We start from the raw sequence: 20,964 nt of genomic DNA, 5'->3' as shown, positions 1-20,964 counted from the left end.
AATAAAATATCAACATGCCAATTAATAAATAAATAAATAAATAGAATAGTGAAACTTCAATATAAGACTAGGTAAGCACATAAATATTTTAAATGCATTCAATCCTAATGATGAATAAAGGGTAGTCTGATGGGAGGTTAAGACACTTTGATAAAAAAAAAAACAAATAAATCAAAAGGGCGATAAAGCTTTGTAGTTTATTGGATTAGGTCGAAATTATATCTAAGCTTTGTGAGACGATCGATTGGGAATTGTTAATTGTGAGCAAATTGTAGTCCTACAGTAATTATACCTATTGGTATTAGTTGGAAATGATTAAGGTGGTTAGGACTTAAAACCACACAAAGGATTTCCAAAGTTCATTCTTCATTTTAGCCCTTCATAAAATGGTCAAATACATTTTACTTGAGTCGATGACTACTGGCAGGGTGAGAATGAAGCTAAGTGAACTGAATGAAGTGGAATGATTGTAGAAAATCTAAGGTTTAAACCTTAGGGCTGATGTGAACAGAGAGATCTTGTCTAGCAATCATCTTAAAAGTAAAATTAAAATTGTTATCATATATCTTGAAATCATGGATTCAAGTCACAAAATATAAGATATAAGACTGTATCCAATATACTCCGATTCTTTCTCAAGAGACCCCTACACCAACGAGAAATTCGTACACCGAGCTCCTCTTTAATCATCTTAAATGTACCCTAAAGCTTGTGGAGAAGTAGACTCCTACAGCATCATCTGGTGGCAATAAATACATGATATATATCTGTGTAGTGTGCCCCCATCTAACAGTAACATGACTCAGACCGCTCAAATTAAAGTTCTCAACGTTGGGTCACAATATACACAAATGAACTTGATATACCAGTGGACCCTACCACTCGCTATCACTTTAAGACTCAATAGGGACATTTAACTGTCCTTCATGAAATGACCCTTCAAAGTTTTGGATGTCAACAGATAGTTTTTACCAGCACAACGTATTTAGAATTCCATCAAACTCTTGCTATGGGTACAGAATTGTAGTTTATACTTGCTGAATCAAGTAGATTCTAAAAAGATAACATACATGTAAAGAAATTATCATAAAGCTAAGATGCTGCCATAATGGCATTAAAAAAAATCAAGGACAAATCAAACAGTGATTAGAGCATGCAACTTTATGTTTAATCAAATGATGTGGATGTCCCACAAGCCCATTTTGTGTTTAATAACTACATTGTTTCAACTATGCTTAGAGGAGTATGACAACATGATAAACCCACCACAAACTTAGTTTACAGCCTTTATTTCTTTGCAAGAAAGCTTGTTGCTTTTGTAGGCATCAATGGAAACAAAGTAGAGACTGCATCCATTGAAGAAAGCATGGAAAAGAACATAGACATGATGGGATAAGGAGTGATTTGAAACTTTCTTGTCTTCACTTATTTTGTTGGTAATGATCATTGATCAGTTTGAAAAGATGGATATTATCTCTAGGAAAATTTAGTCTAAGTTAAGACAGTGGGCAGATGATGGAGGATACAGCACATAATTTTATTCTTACTGCTTCAGTTGGTGCTCAGCTTTCACATATTGTTAACATCAGTTTACTAACTATTCAAGATGTTCCCTTTTTCTCTTTTGGAATATAAGGATGGTGGTGGGGCAGTGAAAGATACGCTAGAATCACAGGGCAGATTAAAATCGAAGGAATAGTTAAAGGTGATTTTGCTTTAGAGAAAAGAAAGTGATAACAACCTATAATAGTTTTGTATCTTTTGTTGGAATCTCAAGATTGTTTTGATGTGATCAATAAATTAAGTTAGGTTCTGTGTGTTTCTAACTTTGTGTCTAAGTGTGCAGAAACTTAAGAGCACAGGTACTCGAGCGGAAGACGCAGGTAGCGAGAAGGACGGCAGTCCGAGGGACGAGATGCTGCGGAAGAGTACACCGGCAGACAAGAAGGAAGCGTGCGATGGTTCCGAGGGACGAAAGCCGGAGCGGAAGATTGCTCGGGGAGCAAGAGACGCAGCTAGTGAGAAGGACGGCACGCGGTGCGTTCAAGGGATGAAGATTGCGGATGAGTACGCCGGCGGACGAGAAGGAAACACGCGGCGATTCTGAGGGACGAGAAGCCAGAGGGAAGCCCGCTCGAGAAGACTTGAAGTTGGGTTCGGGTGAGCCCTTTTCCGGATGGTAGAGATCACTCAAGCGAGCGGAACCGGAATTGAAGACCCGGACCGAGGCGAACAACCGGAGTTGACTTAGGGTTCTGGGGCCCGGAACTGTCCGGGGCGCCCGGACCAGTCCGGGACGCCCGGACCAGCCCGGGGCGCCCGAAACCCTTCCGGGCACCCGGAGATTGAATTTTGACCCGATCGAGTCAAATCTCGATCTGAACGTTGAGGGATAAAATTTATCCCCCCAGGGCACCCGGAACCCTTCCAGGCGCCCCGACCAAAGCTATAAATATAACCTTGGTCTAGAAGTTTTTTAACAATCACGAGCATTTCATTTCCAAACACTTGTACGCTTTAGTTGTAATTAAGCTTCTGTTTCTACACTTCAACATTGTAAGAGACTTCTCCGCCTGAAGGAGTTTTTAGCCTTTAATCTTCCTTGGATTAACAACCACATCGGTTGTAACCAAGTAAATATCTTGTGCCTCGTCTCTTTATGTTTTTAATTTACTGCTTAATTTTATTCATGCAAGTGTTAGATTAAAGCGTTCGAGGAAGGGTTGTTTGTTTTATCTCTACAGGACTATCCAATAACCCCCTCCTAGCCGGCCGCAACGATCCTACAAGTGGTATCAGAGCCGAGGCGCTTCAGGAGGACTAACCGGCAACTGAGGCAACAAAGTGATGGCCGGAACTAATGTCTACCCACCTGCATTCGAGGGGGAGTTTGCTGTTTGGAAACAAAAATTCAAGGTATACCTTAACTCAGATTTTGGTATTTCTTTAATAATGAAATTTGGTTATGAAGAACCGAAGAACGCATACGGAAAAGAAATCGATAAACGTCTCTAGACCCACAAGCAACGTGAGGAGTTTATGGAAAATGGGCGAGCTAAATTTCACATTCTAACCGTAATACCAAATGAAGATATCAACAGAGTCGGAGAGTACAAAAGCGCAAAAGAACTTTGGGAAAAGTTCTTGAAGATTCATGAAGAATCAGAAGAAGCCGAATCCAAGACTAAAGAAATTGCCGAAACAACAATCATAGCAGAAGACCCGCCTAAAGATGAAAAAAGATCAACCGAGACAAGCATCGAGAAAGGGGGAGTCTTTAGAAGAAAGCACTTCAGCAGGGGGAGAATCAACAGCTGACAAGGTAAGTCAGGTATGGTCTCCACCTTCTGAACATTTAGTTAAATCAATCAAAATGTCGCCGAAAGAATTTTGTGAATTAAAAATTGAATCATCGAAAGAGTTTTTCAGATTAGAAAATCAACTGCCGAACTCTTCTTGCAAATTAGAAATATTATCGAAAGAATTTTTCAAATTATAAAATGTTTTAACGAAAGATTCTTGCGAATTACAAATTATTTTGTCGAAAGAATTTTACAAATCAGAAATATTGCCAAAAGATTCTTACAAATTACAAATTATTTTGTCGAATGAATCTTGCAAATTAGAAAAATTGTCAAACGAATTGTTACTGGCAATAACTTGAGAATAATTTTTTTTAACAAAAAATAAAATAAAATTATTATTTCCAAAGTTGAAAGTTTTTTCTAAAATTTCTGCTTAAATTTTTACATAGAATTTTTTTTTGAAAAGCTGCCTAAGTCAGGATTTATTCTTATTCTCTCACTTAAAGTTTTTGACTTAGAAATTTTTCCTTGACTTGAAAATATTTTTTTCTTGAAAATCATTGAAATAGATTGTCATAAATTTTCTAAGTGTCAACCCTTAGATTTTTTTTTCAACCCCAATTTTTTATGTGATCAAAGAGGAAGAAGAAAAAATATAAATCTAGGGGAGGTAGAAAATTGAAAATTGAAATTTTTTAAAAATTTAATTTTTTCTATCTTGTTGCACGTTATTACAATACAAACTGTTTTATTTTCATATCTATTTTGACCCTAGCTTAACTTGGGTTAATCACATCAAAAAGGGAGAAATTGTAGGAACTCGAAGGTTGTTTTGGTGTGATCAACAAGTTAAGTTAGGTCATGTGTGTTTCTAACCTTGTGTCTAAGTGTGCAGGAGCTTAGGAGCACAGGTACTCGAGCGGAAGATGCAGCTAGCGAGAAGGATGACAGTCCGAGGGACGAGGTGCTGCGGAAGAGTACACCGGCGGACGAGAAGAAAGCGTACGGTGGTTCCGAGGAACGAAAGCCGGAGCGGAAAATTGCTCGAGGAGCAAGAGACGCAGCTAGCGAGAAGGACGACACGCGGTGCGTCCGAGGGACGAAGACTGCGGATGAGTACGCCGACGGACGAGAAGGAAACACGCGGCGATTCTGAGGGACGAGAAGCCGGAGGGAAGCCCGCTCGAGAAGACCGGAAGTTAGGTTCGAGTGAGTCCTTTTCCGGATGGCAGAGATCACCCAAGCGAGCGGAACCGGAGTTGAAGACCCGGACCGAGGTGAAAAAAGTCAACCGGAGTTGACTTAGGGCCCGGGGCGCCCGGAACTGTCCGGGGCGCCCAGACCAGCCCGGGCCGCCCGGAACAGTCCAGGGCGCCCGAACCAGTCCGGGGCGCCCGGAATCCTTCCGGGCGGCCGGAGATTGAATTTTGACCAGATCAAGTCAAATCTCGATCTGAACATTGGGGGATAAAATTTATCCCCCCAGGGCGCCCGGAATCCTTCTAGGCGCCCCGACCAAGGCTATAAATATAGCCTTGGTCCAGAAGCTTTTTAACAATCACAAGCATTTCATTTCCAAACACTTGTACGCTTTAGTTGTAATTAAGCTTCTGTTTCTGCACTTCAACGTTGTAAGAGGCTTCTCCGTCTGAAGGAGTTTTTAGCGCTTAATCTTCCTTAGATTAACAACCACATCGGTTGTAATCAAGTAAATATCTTGTGTCTCGTCTCTTTATGTTTTTAATTTACTGTTTAACTTTATTCATGCAAGTGTTAGCTTAAAGCGTTCGAGGAAGGGTTGTTTGTTTTATTTCTACAGGACTATCCAACAACCTCCTCCTAGCCGGCCGCAACGGTCCTACATCTTTTACTTACACGTGGCAAGAGGCGATTCATTCGCTCCAGCATTCCCATAAATCACGGATGACTACTAGCCATTAGTGCAAGTGGTCAAGGCATGGGGGAAGACATGCTCGGACACGTCGAGTTTCTATCCTCAACATCTCATACCTTTACCACCGCACCACCTTAAAGGGGATTTTTTTTTTTAATCTTTTACTTACAGAGAATATGAAAGGAGGTTAAAATTAAAAAATCTACTATTACCTTCTGTCAGATTGTTGAGAAGTTTGAATTTTGATGACATAATGAGGCCCAATTCCAGCTCTGTCTAGTAGCAAAATGGAAGAGTAAAAGGAAAGGAGTATTTTGTTTATAAACTCCAAAGTTCCAAGTTACATAAAACATAATTCCCAGAAAAAGCAAAATATCTAAAAAGTTTGGTGGCATGATATGATTCATAGATCATGTCAGATGCAAAGAAATACATAGCAATTAATTAATTTTAATTTTAAGATTGTCATATCAATCAGGGATATCTCTGACTTCTATTGCAGTTTCTCAAATCTCATTTCCTATTGAGTCCAAATTTCATTCACACTATAATACTATCATCTATTTCCTGGCATCTATTAATTTTTGCCCCCTTGATTTTCCTCAAAGGACTGTGTAGGAATCCCATGACCAGCATGAGGAGACAAAGACATGTTCTGCATATGATCCTTAAACAGTCTACACTCAATCCTGATTGGAGAATAAAAGAAGGAAAACATATAAAACACAGTTTACGTTTTAAAGAATTCATAAGATGGTGATGTCTTAAAGTTTGATTGGTGCATCAGCAAGTTGGATAAAATGTTTTAAAGTCTACAAACAGATAAGCTAGAAACTTGGTCTAATTTCTATAGGATTAATAAATTAGAAGCAGCTTGACATCTACATTTGGCAAAGTCAAGAAGGCAATAACCACTGAAAAAAGAGATTAATTAATTAAGAATCTTAACTTGTAAACAACCACATAGGACCACACTATACTATAGGAGAGAGACTCACCTGCTGCCATAATATTTTTCCTTAATGGCATCCATGTTGTGTACGTTCAGAGGGGAAGCCTTTCATAGCAAGAAAAAGACATGAAGGATTAATAGGTTGCCCTGTTTTTAGTACAGCTTTCTTCAAAAAAAAAAAAATGAAAGCAATGGGCTCTATTGGGATCTAATGCAGTTGAGCAAATAGAACAGAACCAAAAAATATGCAGTGAAGATGACCAGAAATGATAGAATTTTCTAGTGAAGATAGCCTAATTAGGAACTGACAGCGACCAAAAAAATGTTTTGATGCAGAAAAGAAAGGTAATATGTCAAAACATGTATTAGTGAAAGATTAATGTTGACTGTAAGTAAAAGATTCAGTATCTGGTGAATTATGTTATGCCAAAACCACAGCCTACTGCAGTGGAACATCCCATCATAATATTGTGGCAACTTGCAACAATGAAGGTTTCGTGTCATCCAGGTAAATGTACACTCGGATCAGTTCAGCTTCATGAGACCAGTATACAACAAATGATGCTGAAGAAATATTACCCATATTGAATATTTTTAATAAATTACTGAACAATTTGAAAGAGAGGATAAATGTAGCATTTACAAAGATATATATCTTTAAGGGTTTGCCAATAAAAATAAAGGTTATTGGAATTGTGAGTGTGAAGACTATTCGACATTAGGATGGATATATATATATATATATATATATATATATATATATATATATATGGAAGTTTTCAAGTGATCTCTAGCAGAAAGTGAGATAAGGAATGGCATTTAATGTAAAAAAGAAGATTGAATGTAAATATTAGATGACAAGGGTAATATTCCCACTGTTGCAAGAGAGCACAGAGTTCATATATGATAAAAGATCATGCGATGAAGTGACCACAAAAGTTCAAAGCTGGAGAAATGATGCAAAAGAAGACTCTACTGACATTTTGTTTTTCTTTGATGGACCTACCTTTTGATGATGTACAACATTGCAAAAGTCACAATAGTACAAAAATCACCATGTTTGGCAATAGTGATGCTTACGGCTGATTAGTTTCTGAATAGGATTTTAAGCCTGAATCTTGACTAGAAGAATGTAAAGCTTGGTCTTTCTGATTGTCAAAAAGCTACTCTACCTCACGCAAAGTTTACAGTGAGAGTACAAAGAAATATTCAAAAGGAAATTATAGTGTTAATTGAGTGATGAGAAGAACAAAAGGCCAACATTCTAAGAACTTGTTGTGATTGAATTGAAAGGTCGAAGAAAATAAAGCAACATGAAAATAGAAAGAAAACTAATCCAAAATGACTATCGGTTATATAATAGTTATAATAATTTCTTTTTTTTTAATATAGACTGACACTCAAAGGTGCTGAAACCCAACAAATGGTCTTTCACACCTGTAAAGCAGCAATTAGACTTGAGGTTAAGAGTCGTGAAATATACTTGAATTTACACTTAGGAATAGATTATAATTGTATAAAAAGTTAAGAATTACGAAAATATGATAATTATTCCAAGACAATATAATAACAAAAATCTTTATGAAAAGAAGCTTTAACAGATGACCAATTTAAGAAGAGAATTAGCAGTCAGTTCAGCATACATGAGAACAGCTAGAATGCAAACCAGGATGAAGCCCAATAATCTTCATCATTTGATCAAGAAAATTGATGTGTGATTCAGAAGATATACAAATGAAACAAATTCAAATTTGTAAGGGTACAGAAAGCCACCAAACTTGCCATAAGTTTGGGAAACTCTCATAAATTGGATCCACAATAAGAAAAAGACAAACTTCCACCTAGAGGCCATTCATCACCTTAATGAACTGTACTAACCCAACAAAAACCAATCAATAAGTTGCCACATGGATCATTCTTCTGGGTCTTCAGCTAAGCAAAATTGCAGTTGAGATCGCTCTCCGTGAAATGGAGAAACTAATGACATTAGACCCCACTTCAGATTCAATCAACTTTTCACAGATGATATAAATGCAAAGATTGGACAATCAATGCGGCAATGCAGTAGTAAAGAGGCCATATATCCTGTCCTTGTAAACAAAGACTGCATCCATTCTCAAGTTATTAGCTGCAAATTAGGATTAAACAGGTCAATAAAAGTAAGCAGTGGAAATCTGCAGGCCATGAATAAATATTTGACACAAAAAATTTAATATCATCAGATACGAAATTCAAAAATTCCTACCAAATTTAAACTTAAGTTCCAAAAATCAAGACAAAAAAAAATCCACTAAACACGGTTCAATTAATATTTTCCAATAAAAATAGGACCAACAATTGTTGGGTGCTAATATTTTCTAATAAAGGTGGTCGCTGCAGACCACAAAGTATTTCTAAATGCAACTTTAATCTACAAAAATTTAGGTTGATGATTTGAAGCAAAGTTCAAACAGATCTTTGAAGAAGGGACAGAAAATTATTTTTCTAACAAATTCTTTTATGTGTGATTAGATCTTGTCGATCACATTCTTCTTGTAATTAATTTATTTTCTTCAACTTGGGGTAACTCACATAGAGGCTATAAATCCTTTACAATGTGAAATTTGGGAGCATTTACCAGTCACATCAGGTAACTAATAAATCAAAGGAAAAGAGGTTCTCCGAATGATTAAGTCACCTTAGTACTTATTGCATTTTGCTAGAAAATTGAAGTGTTTGATAATACAAGAATTTTCATGTCTGAGTTCTTTCACAAGTTCAATACATGCATGCATCAACATCATTCTGCTATAGCATCCTTAGAATTATCTTCATTCAAATTCCAATTATAGCAAAAAAATTCTTCAATCTCAAGACTTTCATACTAACTACCACTGTTCCACATCAAATATTTTATCTTAATAGCAAATTCATTCTAAAGCATACTCTTCCACCTTTTAAAAGAATTAGACACATCATACTTATTTGTGAGACAATACATTCATATTTGTCAGTTAAGAGTCATCATAAAGATGAATGATCCTGTCTGAAAATCGAGAGGATGGCTAGCTGGGAACATGACTTTATGGTTGACTGGATGGAGACTCCTCGCTATCTTGCAAAACTAGGAGCGTTAGTGCAAGGCCGGGAAGGGGTTCCTAGCGTTGACCCTCTAACGCTCAAGTCAGTCCTCGGCCCTGTGGAGAAGAACAGTAGTAATGAACAATCGTTAGAGCATGTAGAATAACAAGATATCGCATACCTTCTCCTGTGGATGAGAACCCCCCCTTTTATAGTGTCACTGTAGGGTCTGTGCACACATCTCAAAACGTATGCAAGTTTTCCAAAGCGTCCTAAGAAAAGACAAGTCAAAAAATGTCCCTGACATATTTCCTTAAGTGAGCATGCAAATCTTTGATGTGACAGATTGAAAGCTTCTAAAGGACGATTTGCATGTTGGACATGCTCTGTTGTCAGCAACATAAACTTCCAAAAGGGTATGGTGAGATATGCCTGTGGGTCCCGTTATAGGTTGACTAGAAGTCGCTCGGCCGAGACATCACCATATCGGTCGTACGGAGTAAAGCTTCTAACCTGTCCTTCACTTGGCTATCTGAGCGTCGGAGGGTTGTGTGTCATCCGATCGGATATGAGGTTCGCTCGCCAGGGACGGTGGGCCGGGAAGCTTACTATTTGGCTCTTAACTTCAGTCGCAAGTTTGCAGAGGACGGTCGTTCAAACGATCAAGTCCGACTGGCCTTAGAGATTCGTTCAGCCAACTTTGCCTGATCTAAAGGCTTATTCCTTTAACTATTTTAATTTTGACCTCCACATTAGCCGCTCTTCCCTACTTTGAGCCATATTTGGTGGGGCCTCTTTTTATCACCGTTTCACAAGTCTTCCCCAACTCTAGTCGAAGGAGACTGCAAGTCTGACTGACTGGACAATTAGTATCATTTTGCGACTCTTCTTCCCAATTAGGCGTTCTAGGGTTTAGAGCTACCACTCGGCTATCACAATCACCGCTCTTATGACACTTCAGGAAGCTGATCTCATCCTAACCGAGAGATTTCAACGTCGACGAAGCTCAGCCCCACTGTGAACCAGACTTGGCTGTCTATTATTTCTTTGCTGATCTTTCTCCCGCTCGGACCCGATGTGGGCGACATTTAGCTGTTTCTTAGCCTCATTAGCCTTTCTATGAATTTCTTCACAAACGACCACTTATCTCAGTGTCTTTTAATTACTGCTGATGTCACCCTAATTTCTTGGAAACCGCTCAAATCCATTGCCATTAATGTAAAGCACGTCGATCACCCCTTTTAGTCAAACGCTTCCATTCCTCATTAATGTCACCTGTAGTTGAACGCCACATGTTGCAATCTTCTGCCACCGCATGTGTGACGTGATAGGCAACTGTTGGGATCTAATGTGAAGACTGTCTTTTCAAATTCAATGGCTAAGATTAGCCTTGTTTTCCCAAATACTTGATCGGACGACTTGGGGCAACCGTCAACAGGGTTTTTAAACCCTTAATTTCTTACCTCCCTCTATATCCGTGGGGCCGGCACTAGGGGGGCCGCTAAGATAGTGGATCTACCTTTTTTTAAAACCCTTAATTTCTTCCTTCACCTTATCGCATCCTTCGTTCTCATCTTTGTCTCTGTTGCTTCTTGCTCTTTGCTCCTCTCCTGTGATCTTTCTCCAGTAAGTTCCTTTGTCTTTGACTCTTCGATCTCTAATTTTCATCTTCTTTCCATGGCACGCTCTCCTTCTCCACCTCTAGCTGCCCCCGAGCTATGATATACTTCCATCGAGTGAGACCTTAATAGCGATGAGGTAGACCAAATGAAAATGGCCTATCACATTCCCGACGGCCATAAAATCATCATCCCTTCTGCCTATCACCGCCCCCACACACCTCCTAACAGCTTACTTCCTTTCTTTATAGACCAATTATATGTTAGTCTGCGATTTCCTATTCATCCTTTCTTTTCTGATGTGTGTAGATATTTTCACATCCCATTATTGCAGTTTGTGCCTAATTCATTTAGGTTACTGTGCAGGGTTGTTATATTGTTTCGTATCACGGAATATCTTTTTTACCTCGTATTTTCCACTACTTTTATTACCCAAAGTTGTCGGAGCTGGGCACCTTCCTCTTTCAAGTCCGAGTGGTGCAGTCTATTTTGAGAAAATGTCCACTTCTAATAAAAGCTGGAAGGATCACTATTTCTACTTCCGACTTCCCGACCGGCACTCTTTCTTGATAGGCTGGCAAATGGAGCTATCGAAATTCCCTACGTTGGGAAAATATCGATGGGAGCTGACCTACCTTCAAGTATCCACGCACCTGGCTGGTCAGAAATACCATATACATAAGTTGCTGCTGGAGGACGTTCTGTATATGATCATGTCTGAAAGTCGGGGAGACAGATGCTGGGGACGTGGCACTCTGCTGCTCTCTTGGACTTCGCTCCCACCTGCAACACAAGCAGCGTTAGTGCCGAGCCAGGGAAGGGGTCCCGACGATAGCCCTCCGACGCTCAAGTTAGTCTCCGGTAAAGTAAGCAAAAACAAGAAGCAAGAACTGTAGCCCAACAGTAGAAATCGTGTGTTAAACATACCTTCGACGATGCCTGGATCCCCCTTTATATAGGGCTATTGTAGCGCGTGTGCGCGCTTCTCAAAGTGAGTATGCTTTCCCAAGCTTTCCCCGAAAAGATATGTCAGTAAAGTGTCCCCGATACAATACCTTAACAGACCGAGCATATCTTTGAAGTGACAGTGGAAGATTCCGTTGTACGATCTTCTGCCTGACCATGCCACCCACCATGCTGTCTGTTGACGGCACTAGCTCCCAAAAGGATCTTGTCAACTAATATCCTATGTCTTTTACTGGGCCGAGCGGGATGGCTGCTCGACTTGAGTCTCCACTGTTTGGCTGATGAACCTACTACTTGGCCGAGCGGGATGGTGACTCGGCTTGAGTCTCCGCTGTCTGGCTAATGAACCTACTACTTGGTCGAGCGGGTTATCCGTTCGGCCGCTACTTCCACTATCTGGTTGTTGAACGTGTACCTTGTCCAAACGAGATAGCTACTCGGCTGTGGTAACGTTATCTGTGTGTGGTCTGCTCGGTCGTAACTCTACTCCGCTGTTCTGTTCTGAGTATTGATGTAAGGTCGAGCGGGGTAGCCGCTCGGCCTGCTTTGATATACACTTGGCGTTCATTCCTTTATTGAGCGTCGGGTGCTCAGTTGGTGGTCGAGCTAGTAATGATGTCGGATCGGACCTTTCGTACCTCAGTCAAGAGAACCAATTGCCGACTGGTCAGTGATAGTGGGGCGTTAACTGCCTTGACTTTAACCTCCCTTGACTTCCACCGTGGCAGCGGGGCGGGCCTCCTCATCATCACCGCATCACAAGCCTCCCCTTCAAGTCTAGTCGAAGGAGGTTGTAGTCCGACTGACTGGACCACTGTGTGAGTAGATTCCCTCCGATCGGCCTTCCTCATCGTACGGACTCTGATCAAGATAGGTCTGATCCTCGCCGATCAGCCTTTTAAAGCTTGTCGCTCGGTCATAAACACGCTCCTTCGATTCGATCGAGCGGACAAAGCCTTGCACTTGTAGAACTTTTTCTTTGGGTTGTCTCGGGCGAGCGCGGGCTAGGCTGACTTGTAGGTGACCGGTGGCAGCTAGAAGGGGGGTTAGATAGTTAGGTCACCCCCAATTTACTTTCTTCTCTATAAGGTGTTAGTGCGTAGCGGAATATACTAAACAAAAATAATAAGAACAAGCAAGAAAGCACAAACGCTAACACAAATCCTTTACATGGTTCGGAGATTGCTTGTTCCTACTCCACGGCATGTCCTTGAGGTGGACGAGCCCTTGATCCTTCGGTGGATCAATCCCCGGCAATATCCGGCTAGCTCTTACTCCTTCTCGGTGGAGTACAACCTCTCACAAAGCTCTCTTCCTCTTACAAGATGAAGACTTAGATTAGGAGGAAGAGAATGGCTTGGAAGCTTTGGACAATTGCTAAGGAGTTATTTAACAAGCATGAGAGACCCCCCCTTCAAGCGCTAAAGCTTATCTTAAATAAGAGGAGAGAGTTGATCATCATATCAACTCATCTCAGCAATAGTCGACTGACCAAACCATCAGTCGACTGGTGTTACCGTTAGAGGTAGCCAATGACTACTTTGTAGCACCAACGGTCGTCCAACGGTCATTTACCAGTCAACTGCATGTTTTATCAGTCGACTAGTCACTGCCGACTGAGCGAACAGAATGCTTCTGTTCACTGCCAATTGACTGCGCAGTCGACTGGTACAGTCGACTGCTAAAACATGCAGTCGACTGGTGCAGTCGACTGCTAAAAGTTGCAACCGACTGGACTGCACCTTGTTACACACTCATATTCTTCCTCTCCGGAGTCACCCTTGAAGTCCTCTTCCTCAGCCTTCGTCCCTCAGATGCACCCGAGCCCGCGGCTCCTCTCCGTGCCATCCTTCACGTTGCCTTGAAGTCTGCTTCCCTCTGCTCCACTCCATTGCTCCTCGTCCGGCGGTCCCTCGGATGTCTTCCACACTATCCTTTACCATCTCAAGGATCCGAGCCCTAGGATGAGCTTCCCAAGCTTAACTGCACCAAGCTCCTCATGTGTGTTTCACCAAGTCCTACAAGACTCAAACACTAATATCAAACACATATGAAAGCCTAACTTAAACTCTTTGAAACACACATCAAAACAATGATCGTACCGATCAAACCTAGGTTGATTGCATCAACAATCTCCTCCTTTTTGATGTGTGACAATATGTTTAAGTTAGGCATTAATAACAACATGAAAATTAAAAGCAATATGTAAACATGAAGCATAATTCCCAAGCTTCCCCTTAACATATGCTCTTCAACCTTAATTTTCAAGTTTTGCACACAATTAGGTTTCTAACTTAAACCTTCCCATTTCTCCCCCTTTGACACCATCAAAAATTGTACCAAACATGTACACATACCTAGGTATCAATGTGGACTTAAAATTTCCCAAAACCATCTCTTGACAGTGCTGAAAAAGAGCCACCAGTCGACTGCTAACTGTCGCAGTCGACTGACACAAACCCAAATCGATTTTCAGCATTCTGAAGCTAACTTCAGAAATGCATAAAAAAATTCAGAAAATTCGAAAAATCATGAAATTTTGAACACATATTTCTTATAATGTTCTTTAACAAGGAAAAAAAATATGTTTTTATGAAAATTCATCATATTTTTGAAGTTTTGATAAAAACTCAAACACTTTGAAAAACACTCAAGTTTGTATCAAATTAAACCCTAGTTTTGAATTCATATGTTTTAAAATAACTATCCACTGTAAATAAAACATAAAATTATTTTCAAAATATCTGAAATGTCCAACTATGATTTATGGGCAAGATGTTCATTAATTAAACATTTGCTTTCCCCATAGTTGGCCTATGATCACTAAAATTTGATACATTTCATAACTGATCAAAATGTCATAAGCATAAGTGAATTATTTGTCTCATCCTATCATCTCACATTTATGGTTAGAAAATAATGAAAATTATTGTGAGATAAAGGTAACCTCTACTTAGCCCTTTTTATCATGAATTTCTATCAAGGCTAAGTGTTCCCCCTTAAGATCTCAAGTCAACTATTTTTCAAGGATTTGAATTATGATTTCTATGGTTGACTTGGCTTAAAATCCTCTAACCCTTAAGAATTGATTTTGGCACCCAATAGAAATTCTTTCTAATTGGGTTAACCAAATATTCCTTGGGGATCCATTTTCTATCTATGATCTTGGTTTTTGATTGCCCCCTAGCAAGTAGACAATGATAGGTATTTTCATTGTTGGGTTCATTGTATCCTAATCCATTTTTCTTAAAACTTGCCATTTGGCTCCCAATGATCATATTTAGGGTTTTAGAGACAATTTCAAATTTCTTATGGGCATTGGTAAGGTATTCTACCTTTTCCCTTAATTTCCTATTTTCTTCTTCTAAACATGAATCATTTGAAGAATTAGAAGAAGCATGCATATTGTTATCCTTAGAGCACATGGATTCTAATTTTTCCTCAAGCATGCTAATATCATGTTTCAAAGACTTGTTTTTCCTTTTAGCCTTGAACAAATCATCATCTGTACTTGAAATAATTTTAATTAAAATATGGGGAGGAAGGTTATGTACCTCACTTACCGAGAAGTCCGAATCCGAAGTTTGACCTCCCCCTTCACTTGAGCTCCCCTCTTCATCTTCACTTGAGCTCCCCTCTTCATCTTCACTTGAGCTCCTTCCTTGTTCTTGTTCGAATGAGGTGGAGGCTACATCATCAATTCCCATTAGAGCAAAATTGACTACATGGTGCTCTTCTTCCTCCGATGATGATGCATCATCCCATGTAGCCTTTAGATTTTTGACTTTTTTCCCCCTTTTCTTTTGTCTTTTTCTCTTCCTTCTTCTTTCCTTCCTTCTTTTTCAAGAGAAGACAATTATCTCTTATGTGTCCTTCTCCTTGGCAATTGTAGCAAATGATCCTCCTTGTTCTACTTTTGCTTCTTGAGCTTTTCCTAGCATGAGATTTGTTAGTTGAAAATTTTTTAAATGCTCTTCTCATTTTTCTTACCATATACGCCTCTTGGTCGCTATCCATTGATTCTTCGGAATCGGACGATGATGGAGATGGAGCTTTCTTCTTCTTCCCCTTTCCCTTGTTTGCCACAAGGGCTACTCCTTTTGATCTTTCTCCATTTAGCCCTTCAACTCGTGTCTCATGAAGCTCCATAGTTGAGAAGAATTCACCTAGCGAGCACTTCTCTAGATCCTTTGAAATGTAGAATGAATCTACAATGGAGCTCCATGTTGAGGTTCTTGGGAAAGCATTGATGGCTTTCATTATGATGTCTCGGTTTGTAAGTGTCTCACCTACACTTGTTAGTCCATTTTCCTTAATTCTAGAATGTAAAATTAATACCTTTTCCCCTTTTTCAAGCTTAATATTGGTGAGTTGAGTTCGAAAGAGGTCTCTTCTTGCCAATTTCGCTTTTGATGTCCCTTCATGAAGCTCCACTAGCTTTTCCCATAACTCCTTGGTGCTTGAGTAGGTTCCAACCCTTGTTACTTCTTGTTGGGGAAGGACATTTAGTAGATAATGTATGGCTTTAGAATTCGCTAAATGTTCTTCCCTTTGCTTCTTGCTCCACCTTGTTTTCTCAAGTATCTTATTGTCTTGATCCCTAGGCACTTCGAAACCATTTTCCATGATTAACATAATGTCAAAATCGGTTTCGAAAAATACCTCCATTCTCTTCTTCCACCAAGAGAAGTCCCCTTCGAATTTAGGTGGATGAATGTTTGAGCCGGCCATTTTGATGAAGTGCTCTTCTCGGCGATTAGTCCGTTGAAGGGCGTCCTCGCTCTGATACCACTTGTAGGTGACTGGTGGTCGGCTAGAAGGGGAGTTGGATAGCTAGGTCACCCCCAATTTACTTTCTTCTCTACAAGGTGTTAGTGCGTAGCGGAATATACTAAACAAAAATAATAAGAACAATCAACAAAGTACAAACGCTAACATAAATCCTTTACATGGTTCGGAGATTGCTTGCTCCTACTCCACGGCGTGTCCTTGAAGTGGACGAGCCCTTGATCCTTCGGTGGATCAATCCCCGGCAATCTCCGTCTAGCTCTTACTCCTTCTCGGTGGAGTACAACCTCTCACAAAGCTCTCTTCCTCTTATAAGATAAAGACTTAGATTAGGAGGAAGAGAATGGCTTGGAAGCTTTGGACAATTGCTAAGGAGTTATTTAACAAGCATGAGTGACCCCCTTCAAGCGCCAAAGCTTATCTTAAATAAGAGGAGAGAGTTGATCATCATATCAACCCATCCCAGCAATAGTCGACTGACAAAACCATCAATCGACTGGTGTTATCGTTAGAGGTAGCCAACGACTACTTTGTAGCACCAACGGTCGGCCAACGGTCATTTACCAGTCGACTGTATGTTTTATCAGTCGACTGGTCACTGCCGACTGAGCGAACAGAATGCTTCTGTTCACTGCCAGTTGACTGCGCAGTCGACTGGTGCAGTCGACTTCTAAAACATGCAGTCGACTGGTGTAGTCGACTGCTAAAAGTTGCAATCGACTGGACTGCACCTTGTTACACACTCACACTCTTCCTCTCCGGAGTCACCCTTGAAGTCCTCTTCCTCAGCCTTCGTCCCTCAGATGCACCCGAGCCCGCGGCTCCTCTCCGTGCCATCCTTCACGTTGCCTTGAAGTCTGCTTCCCTTGGCTCCACTCCATTGCTCCTCGTCCGGCGATCCCTCGGATGTCTTCCACACTATCCTTTACCATCTCAAGGATCCGAGCCCTAGGATGAGCTTCCCAAGCTTAACTGCACCAAGCTCCTCATGTGTGTTTCACCAAGTCCTGCAAGACTCAAACACGCATATCAAATACATATGAAAGTCTAACTTAAACTCTTTGACACACACATCAAAACAATGATCGTACCGATCAAACCTAGGTTGATTGCATCAACAGACACCATCATGATTTCTTGGAATTTGTGCGTATCTCGGCGTATTAAGGTCGAGCACGTCCCCATACCTCCATTAAATGCCTACCTGTGGGAGTGTGCTACGTGTCGCACCTGCCGCGGCCGCATGCCTAACGTGTTGACATTGATTGCGACGTTTGACGGTTTAAATTCGACGGTTGGATCTTGGCTTTGGTTTTCGCGACCTAGATCAGACGGCTCCAGTCGGTCGAGCCCAGGGTATATGACCTCATGGTGATGTCACCTTCTTCACACTTTCGTTGTTGTCTCCGACGATCCGTGTCCCTGCGCGCTGTGCTCTCCGGCGACTCCCTGTGTTTTGTCCTCCGGTGATCCTCCGCCTCTCTTTTTCACCATAAGCTCTCCTCCCGTCACCTTTTCTTTCGGGCATTCAACTTTCTGCTGATCCGGTGATCTTTTTGTATCTTTTTAGATCGTCTTTCCTCTATTTTGCGTGTCTTATCGATGGCCAACTCCTCGTAGCCGTCGAGCCCCGTCCCCGAACCCTGGTATACCACCATGGAGTCTAGGTTTGACAAGGGCGACACGGAGGGCCTTAGGAATGCCTTCAAAATTCCATTTGACCATGAGATAATTCTTCCTTCTCCATCCGATCAGCCAAATGCCCCGTCGACCGGATGCATCTGTCTGTTCAGGGACCATTTCTCCGTTGGTTTACGATTCCCTATCCATCCTTTCATTATCGTTGTTTGCAAATACTTCCACATCTCCCTCCCTCAACTCGTGCAGAACTCCTTCCGTCTTCTGTGCGGTGTTGTCGTCTTGTTTCGGCTGCACAACATCCCTCTTGTCCCTAGAGCCTTCCATTATTTTTATTACCCCAAACAGTCTAAATCGGGGACTTTCCTTTTCCAATCACGAGTCGGCTTAGTGTTCTTTGACAAGATGTCGACTTCTAATAAGCATTGGAAGGAGTACTTCTTCTTTATATGCCTTCTTGAGCGGCCATAATTCTCGACCCGCTGGCAACTCGAAGTGGCACCTCAACCGGACTTGAAATGGTATAAAGCCCGATCAGACTATTTGCACACGACGTCGATGATAGCCTGTCAGAAGTTCAACATCCATTGGCTGCTACTAGAGGGTGTTCTCTACATCTTTGGTCTGAGTTCGATCCACACCCGGCTGTCGACCAGTCTAGGTAAGAAATCTCTTTTACTTCTTCCTTTGATCTTAACTGATTCTTATGTCTCTCCTGCAGCCGAAGTCATGATGTGAGCGCGGATGGTTGGCAAGGTGAAGCTCACGAATGTCGCGATCGAGGCGACGACTACTAAAGAACTGACGAGCCGCGGCCTGCCACCGGTCGGCCCCCAAGGAGACCCTCTATGGTTGAGCGAGGAGACCCCCGTGGAAGTGGGTGAAGGCGTGACCAGTCGTGCGCTGAGCGGAGGGGCCATTCCGAGCTCACAACCTCAGACGGAGCGGCACCCCATCATTCCCGTCGAGGAACCCTCGGGTTCGGCCTCCTCCGACGTGCCATTGACCAAGCGCATGAGGCGCCGAGCGGAGCCATCTTCGCGCTCCGCCACTTCGTGGCGCGCAACCCATTGAGAGGGTCGAAACTTCGGTTCTGACTTCACTCCCAGAGACTGTGGAGGCTTCGTCGTCCGATCGGATGCCTTCCCTGGCCGAGCTACCGCAAGGGGTCGTCGCCGCATCGCCTATGGCCTTCCTGCCGCCACCACTGAAACCTCTGGTGGTTCAACAATCCGACATCTTATCGGCTTCCGGTCAGGAGCCTTCATCCCACTCCGACGATTAGTTACGGCGATCCTCCATCTACCAACAGAGGATTACAACGAGCCGAGCGCCTAGTCCTGAACCCCCCAGCACCATATCCTTATCCGGAGGTCGCTCGCCTAAGTCGCGATATAAATGCCGTGTGGTAATTAGGATGACTTTTTCTTATTTAAAAATTAATTTAATTTTTTTATCAGATATTAAACTGATAAGAAAAAAAATATTACACTTGATCTTATCAAGAAGGTCAAAAAGGCATGTTTTTTAATGTCGTCGGTTTAAGATATTTATTGAAACTTCTCTGCTCAAGATATTGTCAATCCTAAGATGTGGGACTAAAGAGAACGATTATAGTGCATATTTTTTTATAAAAAAAATAATACGTAAAATTATTAATAAATTTTAAAATTAATTTTAGTGTCAAAAATAAAAAAATATTTATCAAAATTAGTTAGTAAAGGGTAGAAATATATATAATTTTATTCATTAATCCAATAAATATAATATAGAAAAAAATACCATTTTAAATCTTTTGAAATAGAAATTTTGAATAAATTGATTATTAGATTTAATTTATTACTATTTTATTAGATTTGGTCATAAACTAATAATTATGGGAAAAAATCTAACACTTATTAATTTTTTTTATCTAATTTAATAAGATTCATTTATCTCCCTCGATATTTTGAAAGAAGTTTAAGAACGATTTCGTATAAGGTACGAACACAACATCTATCTAATTTAATTTTTATTTTATTTTATAAAATTATTATTTTTAGTTAATGTAAATAGCTATGATATTTTAAAAAAATGAAATTCGACATCTTGATGGTCCCACGATTGTCCCATGCCATTAAAAGAGTATAAATCATGAAATCAAAATAAGTTATGATATGAAAAAATATTTCGGTCGGCTTCACCTAAAATCGACCATTACTCCATTTTGTATTTGAATCATGTGAATATTCCTATCTTTTATTTGTATGTTTACGTAAGAGGTGAAAAATGCATTGTCTGATTCATCAAAACTCAAGAGAATGTATTCTGGACATCTATTGTACTTTTTGTAAATAGGTTTTGTAAATACTTTTCGGAGATAGCATCTTGTGTTTAGATGCTCATCTATTACTATAAAATAATTTACTTCTAACGATGGAATATTTCATCAATATTTAAATTTAATGATGAAATAACGACTAAATCTGAGATATTATAAAATATTAAATCATAGGAGGATATTACTAACGGAATATAAATTTTATTAGTAATTGTTGATGAAATATTTATTTTCGTAGAAGAATTTTATCAACAGAATTTAAATTTCATAATTAAAATTACTGACGAAATAGTTATTTTTCGTAGAAAATTACTACCAGAATAGTACTTTCCGTTGTAGTTTGCGATTGGAAAATATGTTTTCATTATGGATAAAATCGACGAAATCATGAATTCCGTTGGAAATTATCGACGAAAACATGA

General features: G+C 40.4%; 1 pseudogene; it reads right to left on the bottom strand.

Moving 5' to 3' along the window:
- Positions 1 to 19,533: 19,533 nt before the first annotated feature.
- Positions 19,534 to 19,744, bottom strand: LOC122003349 (annotated as a pseudogene).
- Between the last annotated feature and the right edge of the window lie 1,220 nt (positions 19,745 to 20,964).

The sequence above is a fragment of the Zingiber officinale genome, chromosome 7A (genome assembly GCF_018446385.1).
Source record: "Zingiber officinale cultivar Zhangliang chromosome 7A, Zo_v1.1, whole genome shotgun sequence".
NCBI lineage: Eukaryota > Viridiplantae > Streptophyta > Magnoliopsida > Zingiberales > Zingiberaceae > Zingiber > Zingiber officinale.
The sequence above is the reverse complement of the archived record's forward strand: the minus strand, read 5'-3'. Positions and strand labels throughout refer to the sequence as shown.